Source organism: Bubalus kerabau, chromosome 9 (genome assembly GCF_029407905.1).
Source record: "Bubalus kerabau isolate K-KA32 ecotype Philippines breed swamp buffalo chromosome 9, PCC_UOA_SB_1v2, whole genome shotgun sequence".
NCBI classification, from domain to species: domain Eukaryota; kingdom Metazoa; phylum Chordata; class Mammalia; order Artiodactyla; family Bovidae; genus Bubalus; species Bubalus kerabau.
In genome coordinates, this window is record NC_073632.1 from 69,558,354 (window position 1) to 69,566,652 (window position 8,299).

The following is an 8,299-nucleotide window of genomic DNA, read 5'->3' on the forward strand; positions in this document are numbered from 1 at the left end:
GAAACAATAATATCAACTTGACCTAGCTGATTGTAACATTTGTTTTCATAGATCACTTCATGATTATGAATCAAATACACACCTAAACCATCTTGAAATCAGGGAAGACACCACAGTAATACATAATGCCCTGGGAAATTGAAGCAATTAAGTATTTCAATCGGTGTGTAAATTCAGCTCATCAAAAATGGGCTTAGGAAAAAAAAAAAAAAACACCTTGAATTAATTGTGAATCTCAAGCAGACTTTTCAGAAACCCATTACCTTATTCAATTTCAATGTGCCCCTTCCTCATAGCACTTGCTATAATTCTAATTACTTACTAAATTGTAATTACTAAGTATTTCATTTATATGAACTTTGATTAGTACCCATCCTTTCCTCCTGCCTGATCACTTAGCGCAGTGATGGGCAGGAATGCTTTTGGGTGCTTACCATCATATCTCCATACCTGACACAGTGCCCAGTACAGAGTAGACATTCAGTATTTATTGCATAAAATGGCAAATGAACAAATGAATGGATACTTTTAACTGAATAAAATATAGGCATAAAGCTTTCACAAAGGCAGTATATCAATGTTGTATTTAACAAATGATTAGAGAAACTGAAAGAAAACCAAGGAAAATGGAAATTGAAATGATATTGAGATAAAAGCAGAACCTGTGGCTCAGCTGGTAAAGAATCTGTCTGCAATGTGGTTCGATCCCTGGGTTGGGAAGATCCCCTGAGAAGGGAATAGCGATCCACTCCAGTATTCTGGCCTGGAGCATTCCATGGACTGTTTAGTCCACGGGGTCACAAAGAGTTGGACACGACTGAGCGACTTTCACTTTCTGCTAAACCATTAGCCATTCCCTTTGGATGATTTGATTTCCAATTCAGTTTTATTATTATAGAAACAAAGGATTATTTGAGAACTGTATTTCATCAAAAAATCGTGCTTGTTAAAATCCAAAGTCTTTTCAACGTGCTTGCTGATGCTTTAGTAGACCCAGCCTCTTTCCATCTGTTCTTCCATCCTTTCCATCCTTTAATCCAGCTCTCTTTCTCTCCTTCTATTCACTTCTCAACCCGTCATCTTTCCATCTGTCCATTTTAGCACCCACCCATCCTTCAGTTCATTCATCCTTCTATCCATCCCTTATCCAGCCATTCATCCTTCCATCCATCCATCTGCCCATTTATCCATAATCTCTTTTTTCTTTGCCTCCAGCAAAAGTCAACTGCTTGCTGATGATCAGAAGTGTAAATAAATAGCATTGGAAATCAGGGATGCATTTTTGTGTGTAATTTCAGGCAAGTCAGAGAATGTGTAATTACATCATTTATTATGGTCCTGGTAGCCATCTAGTTTGTTTATCATACTGTAGCTCAGAACTAAACACAATCAGCTATAATTATCAAGCTTAATTCAATAAAATTTTCTATTTACCATTTGCATTACTAGTATACATTATGGAAACTGCCATTTCAGTTCTGAAAGTATATTAAATCCATCATCTCTTTCCTGATGGAAGGTTTATTATTAAATTTAGAGAAGATTTACTGACTTCTGCAAATTTTGAGAGCCATATTTTTTTTCACTTTTCAGCTTCATAAAAATAACTTATTCCTTTGTGTAGTGCTTTACAGTTTGCAACACATTTTTAGATCCATCATCCTTAATTCTCAATTAAAAATCAAACTCAATATTTTGCATATGTTTTGCCGCAGTTCTCATTTTATCTCAGGTAGGCCGGCCGACCCTCACTCCCTCCCGGGACCTGCCCCAGTGCTGTTTTCATTAACTTTCCCCTGGTGTTTGTTTGGATATGCAGATGATGATGAAGTGGATGTTGTTCTCATTATTCCTGCCTCAGGACGTGGTGGACCACCATCTGCAGATGCCGTGTAAGTGATCATCTTGGCACTGACCCATATGCCACCTTTGTAGTCATGAGTATTCTATCCGAGAGATGCCATCTGGTTTTCAAGGAAGCTGGAGGAAAAGTGGGGGTCTATGTTTTACCGCTGAGATGCGTGTTCAGAGAAAAAAATGGAACATTTTCCACTCCCATTAGGGACAAAGCATCAGCTGTTGTGTTCTTTGTATCAGATTTTCTCCTAGCTTATACCTTTGTTGTTAGAGTTGGTTTATCATAACTGTTAAGAGGCCCTTTACTCTATGGAGTGGAGCTGGGATGTAGGTTGAAGAAAGAAGAGGTGAAAACTGCTCCAGTCACAAACCTAAGTATCTTTCATGATTTAGCCCAATGCACTGATCACGAATTTTTAGTTGTTTAGTGGATGACGACTCTTTCGGGTTAACATCTTTCTCTGCTCAAGTTTTATTCAGAAATAATTTCAAATTACAGAATCCTAAGAATTGTACAAAAAACTCCCATACATTCTTCACCCAGTCATTAGTGACTTACATTCTAGCAAATTTGTTTTATATATATTTATCTTGAACAATTTGGGAGTTAATTTTTAAAAATTTGCTCCAATTACTCCTAGGTACTTCAGTGTATATTTCTGAAGGGCCAGATATTCTTTTATATAACTACAATGCAAATGTCAAATTCGGGAGACTTAAAAACATAAAACTATTATCTAATATGCAGTTTAAAATTTTAAGACTTAAAAACCAGTGCTAAAGTTACAAAAAATTCTCCACCATGTTTCTGCACTTAATCAGGTTGGTAAAAATTTTTATAACCCTTCGTGGCCTCTTCTATGGAAACTTGACAACTTTTGAATGCCCAGTACACTTACCCCAACTTGTAGCACACAACACGTATGGAGCAAATAGAGAAACACTGGACACTGGACTCTTTACTGACCTTGTAGAAAGAAGTTCTTCCTTTGTCTTATGGAGCATCTATTGGATTTGGGCACAGGTCAGTTTCTTACTTCTTTTTCTCTTATTTCTTATTTTCTCTTTCTTTTTTGGCCCCACTTGTCTAGTGCAAAATTGTAGCTAAATAAGACTCCTAAGTGTTTCATTTATTAATTTATTTTTGCCTTACCCTCTGGTTTCTCTTCCCAGCCCTTATTCAAGGAAGCAGTCTTGTCTTTAAAATGGTCTCTTCTCACTGAGAAATTCACCCACTCTTTCAGTGATCAAGCTCCTTCCCATAGGATGAAATTTTAGATGAACAACATGTACTCTTTAGACTCCCTAGGACAGCATCATTGATTTTCTGGACGTCTTCAAAAAGAAATGCATAGGGATAAGCATTATTTATAAAGGTATCTTTTTCATAATCAACAACTATTCATCTCTTCTATTAGCAAGTTTATCATCACAAGGAGGGAAACTGGCATCTAAAAGTAGTGGCGATCAAGAGTCCTGAAGGAAGATTGCTTTGGGGGGTACATAAATTCTTACCTAGTTCCAATTTCCTTATGAATTTTCTTGGTTTACTGCATATAACTTTATAATTTGCTTTCTGTTTCCACCATTTATTTATTCCCATCCTTTCTAATTTATCCAAATAAAGGTCTTAAAACTGCAAGACATAAAGATGATTCATTCCAAATATTTTCTCTATTTTTTTTGCACTGACAATAGCTCCTCTCATATTTCAAAAGGACTGTTTTCCTGTAAATACCCTTTCTTTTTAAAAAAAATGGTGAGACATGGAGATAAAAGACCCCAATTTGGCAGAGTAATTAGTTGGTCAACCGCTTTTTTATCACATAAATTACTTTTCTGTCAAGTGACAACAAATGTAATTTGAACTGAGATTAATTACATAATAATTATGCTTAACATAATTGGTTAAATAGAGGAATTTCTTGTGAAATGGTAGATTCTTGAATTTATACAAATAAGACCAGATGGGGAACAGCTAGTTTTAATTAAATTAGGTTTGATAATTATAGATGATTAATTTTAGATTTGTCTCAGATTAGAAAGGCTATATTAAGGAAATTATTTTTGGTTTTTTCAATAGGATGATAATATATGATGATTATAAACCATGATACCTGGGATCAAATTAATTATCCTTTAACTATACTTTGATAAATAAGACTTTAGTAAAGGTTACTAAGAAAAAATGATAGGATCTCCTTCCTGGGAGGTCCTGTGTATAAGAGGTTAGGGGGTTTTCTTCACAGGTGGGGGAGGGGCAGGTAGAGGGTAGATGAAGTAAATGACTTTCTGAAGATAGTTCTAATTCCTGAATGTGATGACTAAGCCAATATTGTAGAAAAATACATGTTGATGTATCAGACCAGAAAAACAGCTTCTGAAAAGGATGTGGAGAGCCCACAAATGCATGTATTGTAGAAAAAGGGTTTTTCTCCACATTTCCTTTTCATTCAGAAGGTATTTTCACATGGCTTCTCATGTGAACTCTGGCACAAGAAGTCTGTCAATTGCTTCTAACCACAGGATCCCTGTGTCACTCATCTGTGAAGAAGTCTGAATCTAAAAGTGCAAAAAAAGATAAGCCTGGCTCACTGAGGGGCGGCCCTACAAGAAGGCGAGTCATTTTCATTCTTCATGGATGACTTTTGATTGTGTTTGTTTGTTTGCTAATTCATTTATTCAGTCACCAAGCATTCACTGCATGCAAAACCCTGTGTTGGCCATATGGTTTTATTGTGTGCTAAGTCGCTTCAGTCGTGTCCGACTCTTTGCCACCCTATGGACTGTAGCCCACCAGGCTCCTCTGACCATGAGATTCTCCAGGCAAGAATACTGGAGTGAGTAGTCATGCTCTCCTCCAGGGGGTCTTCCTGACCCAGGGACTGAACCCAAGTCTCTTACATCTCCTGCATTGTCAGGTGGGCTCTTTACTACCAGCACCACTTGGGATGCCCAGTGGCCTTATTAGGCACAGGCTTTCAAAATAAAAAAAACTGTTAATGCAAAAGCTGGCTTTCTCTATTTTGATGGTGTCTATATTCTTCCAGCAACATCTTTAGCTGCTTTTACTATTTCCTTTAACAGGAAAGCAAAGCCCAGCTCTAGCTCAAAATCAACCCATACTGAAGTGACCTGAATCTTCAAGTGGCCCATCCAGGGGAACAGAAGCTGAGGCAAAGTGTCTAAATGAAAAACACACACAGAGCCATGTGCTTGTGATCAAACCTGTAAGGAGGGGAGGAAAGACCACCTGGCTGCCTTAGGGCACCTGTGCAGAGAGGTGTCCCCCACCCTCCATTCAGGCTGGGGGATTAGACTCTGGCTCATTGACTTGTAGCAGACCAGATCTTGACAGCAACAGAAATTCACAGTGAAAATTATACTGGTCATTTTAAGCAACCTGAGATGGGATGAATGAGACCAGCTAGGATAGTATTTTTGTGTGGGATTAGATCCATTCAATCAGTCAGGTTATAGACCAGAAGAACATTTTCATGAGCACAAAATTGGAACAAGAGTATTGGCTTTCTATTTTTAATTATATTCTTGGTTACACAAGTCATACTTAAGTATTGTGGAGGAATTATAAGACATCAAGAGGAAGGAAGAAGAAAAACCACTTTTAACCCTACCATCCAGCAATTACCACTCTTAACATTTTGGAATATATCCTTCTAGATGTTTTTTCTATGGGTATCTATTCTTTACTTTACAAAGAAAAAAGACATTTGGGTATATGCTATTAATATTTCATAATAATTTTTGTTGAATAACACATTATGAGAGTTTTTATGTGTCAGTGTATTTACTTCAGAATAACCACCTTGATGGGAGCAGGGTATTTTAGAATATGACCTTTATTTTATTTAGTCAACCCTTTATTTCTAGACTTTGAAGTCTCTATTTTAAGTTTTTACTTGATTAACCCCCTGGTCCACTGTTGCTGAGTTTCTGTTCAGAGAACAAGGGCTTTTCATCTGAAATTGGATCACCCTCTGGGCAGCATTCATGAAAACAGCAAATCTAAATTCTAATTCTTCTCTCCTGCATTCATTCCCTTCTGCGCACATTCAATTGCCAAATGACTTTAAGTTATTTTTATTGAGTAAATTTTAGGTTAATTACCTTGCAGTGACATAAATATAGCACCCTAATTTAATCAGTAAACTCTAATACTTAACATCACATGAACTAATAGATTATAAGAGAAAAGATGTCTTAGGTCAGTGATTCCAAACCTTGGCTACATATTAGAACCACCTTAAGGGGCTTTGAAAAATCCCAATACCCTGGACTGTAGCCATGAAATTAAAAGACGCTTACTCCTTGGAAGGAAAGTTATGACCAACCTAGATAGCATATTGAAAAGCAGAGACATTACTTTGCCAACAAAGGTCCATCTAGTCAAGGCTATGGTTTTTCCAGTGGTCATGTATGGATGCAAGAGTTGGACTGTGAGGAAAGCTGAGTGCCGAAGAATTGATGTTTTTGGACTGTGGTGTTGGAGAAGACTCTTGAGAGTCCCCTTGGACTGCAAGGAGATCCAACCAGTTCATTCTAAAGGAGATCAGCCCTGGGTGTTCTTTGGAAGGAATGATGAAACTCCAGTACTTTGGCCACCTCATGCAAAGAGTTGACTCATTGGAAAAGTCTCTGATGCTGGGAGGGATTAGGGGCAGGAGGAGAAGGGGACGACAGAGGATGAAATGGCTGAATGGCATCACCAACTCGATGGACGTGAGTCTGAGTGACCTCCGGGAGATGGTGATGGACAGGGAGGCCTGGCATGCTGCGATTCATGGGGTCGCAAAGAATCAGACATGACTGAGCGACTGAACTGAACTGAATACCCTGGTCTCACCCCCAGTTAAATCAGAATCTCTGGGTGAGGGTCCTGGGCACAGTTGGTATTGTGAAGCTCCCTAGGTAATTACTATGTGCAGCCAAATCTGAGGATCCCTTTTGTGTATCAAGTGCCCTTCTGTTTCTGAATGTGTAATCTTTTTTTGATTTCTCTGAATCTTTGAATCAAACACTTACCAAGGGTAAAGAGGGGAAGGGATAAATTGGGACATTGGGATTGTCGTACACACGCTTTTATATATATGTGTACTATATATATATAACAGGTAACTAAGAAAAACCTACTGTATAGCACACAGGACTCAGTTCATTACTTTGTAATGGCCTGTATGGGAAAAGAATCTAAAAAATAGTGGACATATAACTGATTCACTTTGCTGTATATTTGAAACTAACACAATATTATAATTGGAGAAGGAAATGGCAACCCACTCCAGTGTTCTTGCCTGGAGAATCCCAGGGACGGGGGAGCCTGGTGGGCTGCCATCTATGGGGTCGCACAAAGTGGGAGACGACTGAAGTGACTTAGCAGCAGCAATATTCTAAATCAACTATACTCAAAAAAAAAGTGATGAAGTTGGGATGTTGAGACTGATCTGAAGTGGAAATTGGCAGATGGAGAGGCAAGTCCAGTACAAATGCTTCTTCCTTCCTTTGAGGCACAGGCTGGGGACATTGAGGGACAGCATCTGGCTCTGAAATCCACGGCAGCCTTGCCTTGCAGAATGACTAAGCTGTGCTCTTGATAGTGACCACAGCAACCCCGGCAGCAACAGCCTGTACAGTCGCTGAGTCACTGAGTGTCCACAACGGCTTGAGGAGGCTGGTGCTGTAAGCATTCCCTGTATTAAAAAGTAAAGGTAAAGAGCAACCCTTGGAGCCCAATACCTGTTGGCTGTCCAAGTTCAGCCTTCTAAAGCTGTGGAAGCCCTAGGAGGGTGTTTAACTTCTCTATGCCTCACTTTATACACGTAAAGTCTACATTTTATGTCTACATTTTATGATGCAGGCAAACTACTCTTGTGGGTAATTTACCAATTGTACATATTTCCATTTCTAGACTGTTTCATTCATTCTTTAGAAACTGTAAATAGATGAGAACTGTAATGAGCAGGTTGATACATTAGAGTGGGTCTCCACAGTTCAGACAATTTAAAAGCCAGTGAAATTAATAAAAGGGACATCAAAGTGTGCTTTTGCAATCTGTGAGAGGAATGGGAAGTTGCATAACACCTCGTGTAGAAACTGTAATAAGACAGCACTAAATGACAGCAAGCTTGTGATCACCTCTGGGTGCCCATTATGGAGTTTAATGAATCTCTTTTAAAGCATCGTTGTCACCAGCGGTTTCTTAGAGTGGCTCTCAGTCTGGGACACAGGCAGAGCTGCCCTCGCCCTGGTTCCAGACTCTCTTCCCTTTTGTATGGCACTCGCTCTGAAGAGCTCTTTCCCTGTTATGCATCTCCTAGCACAAATCTAATTCTTCCCCTGCCTTTCTGTGTGTTGAAAGCTCTGTCCTCCCCATGTCCATTTTACAGCCATATCAGTTATGTAAATCAGCACATCTTCTTAGATT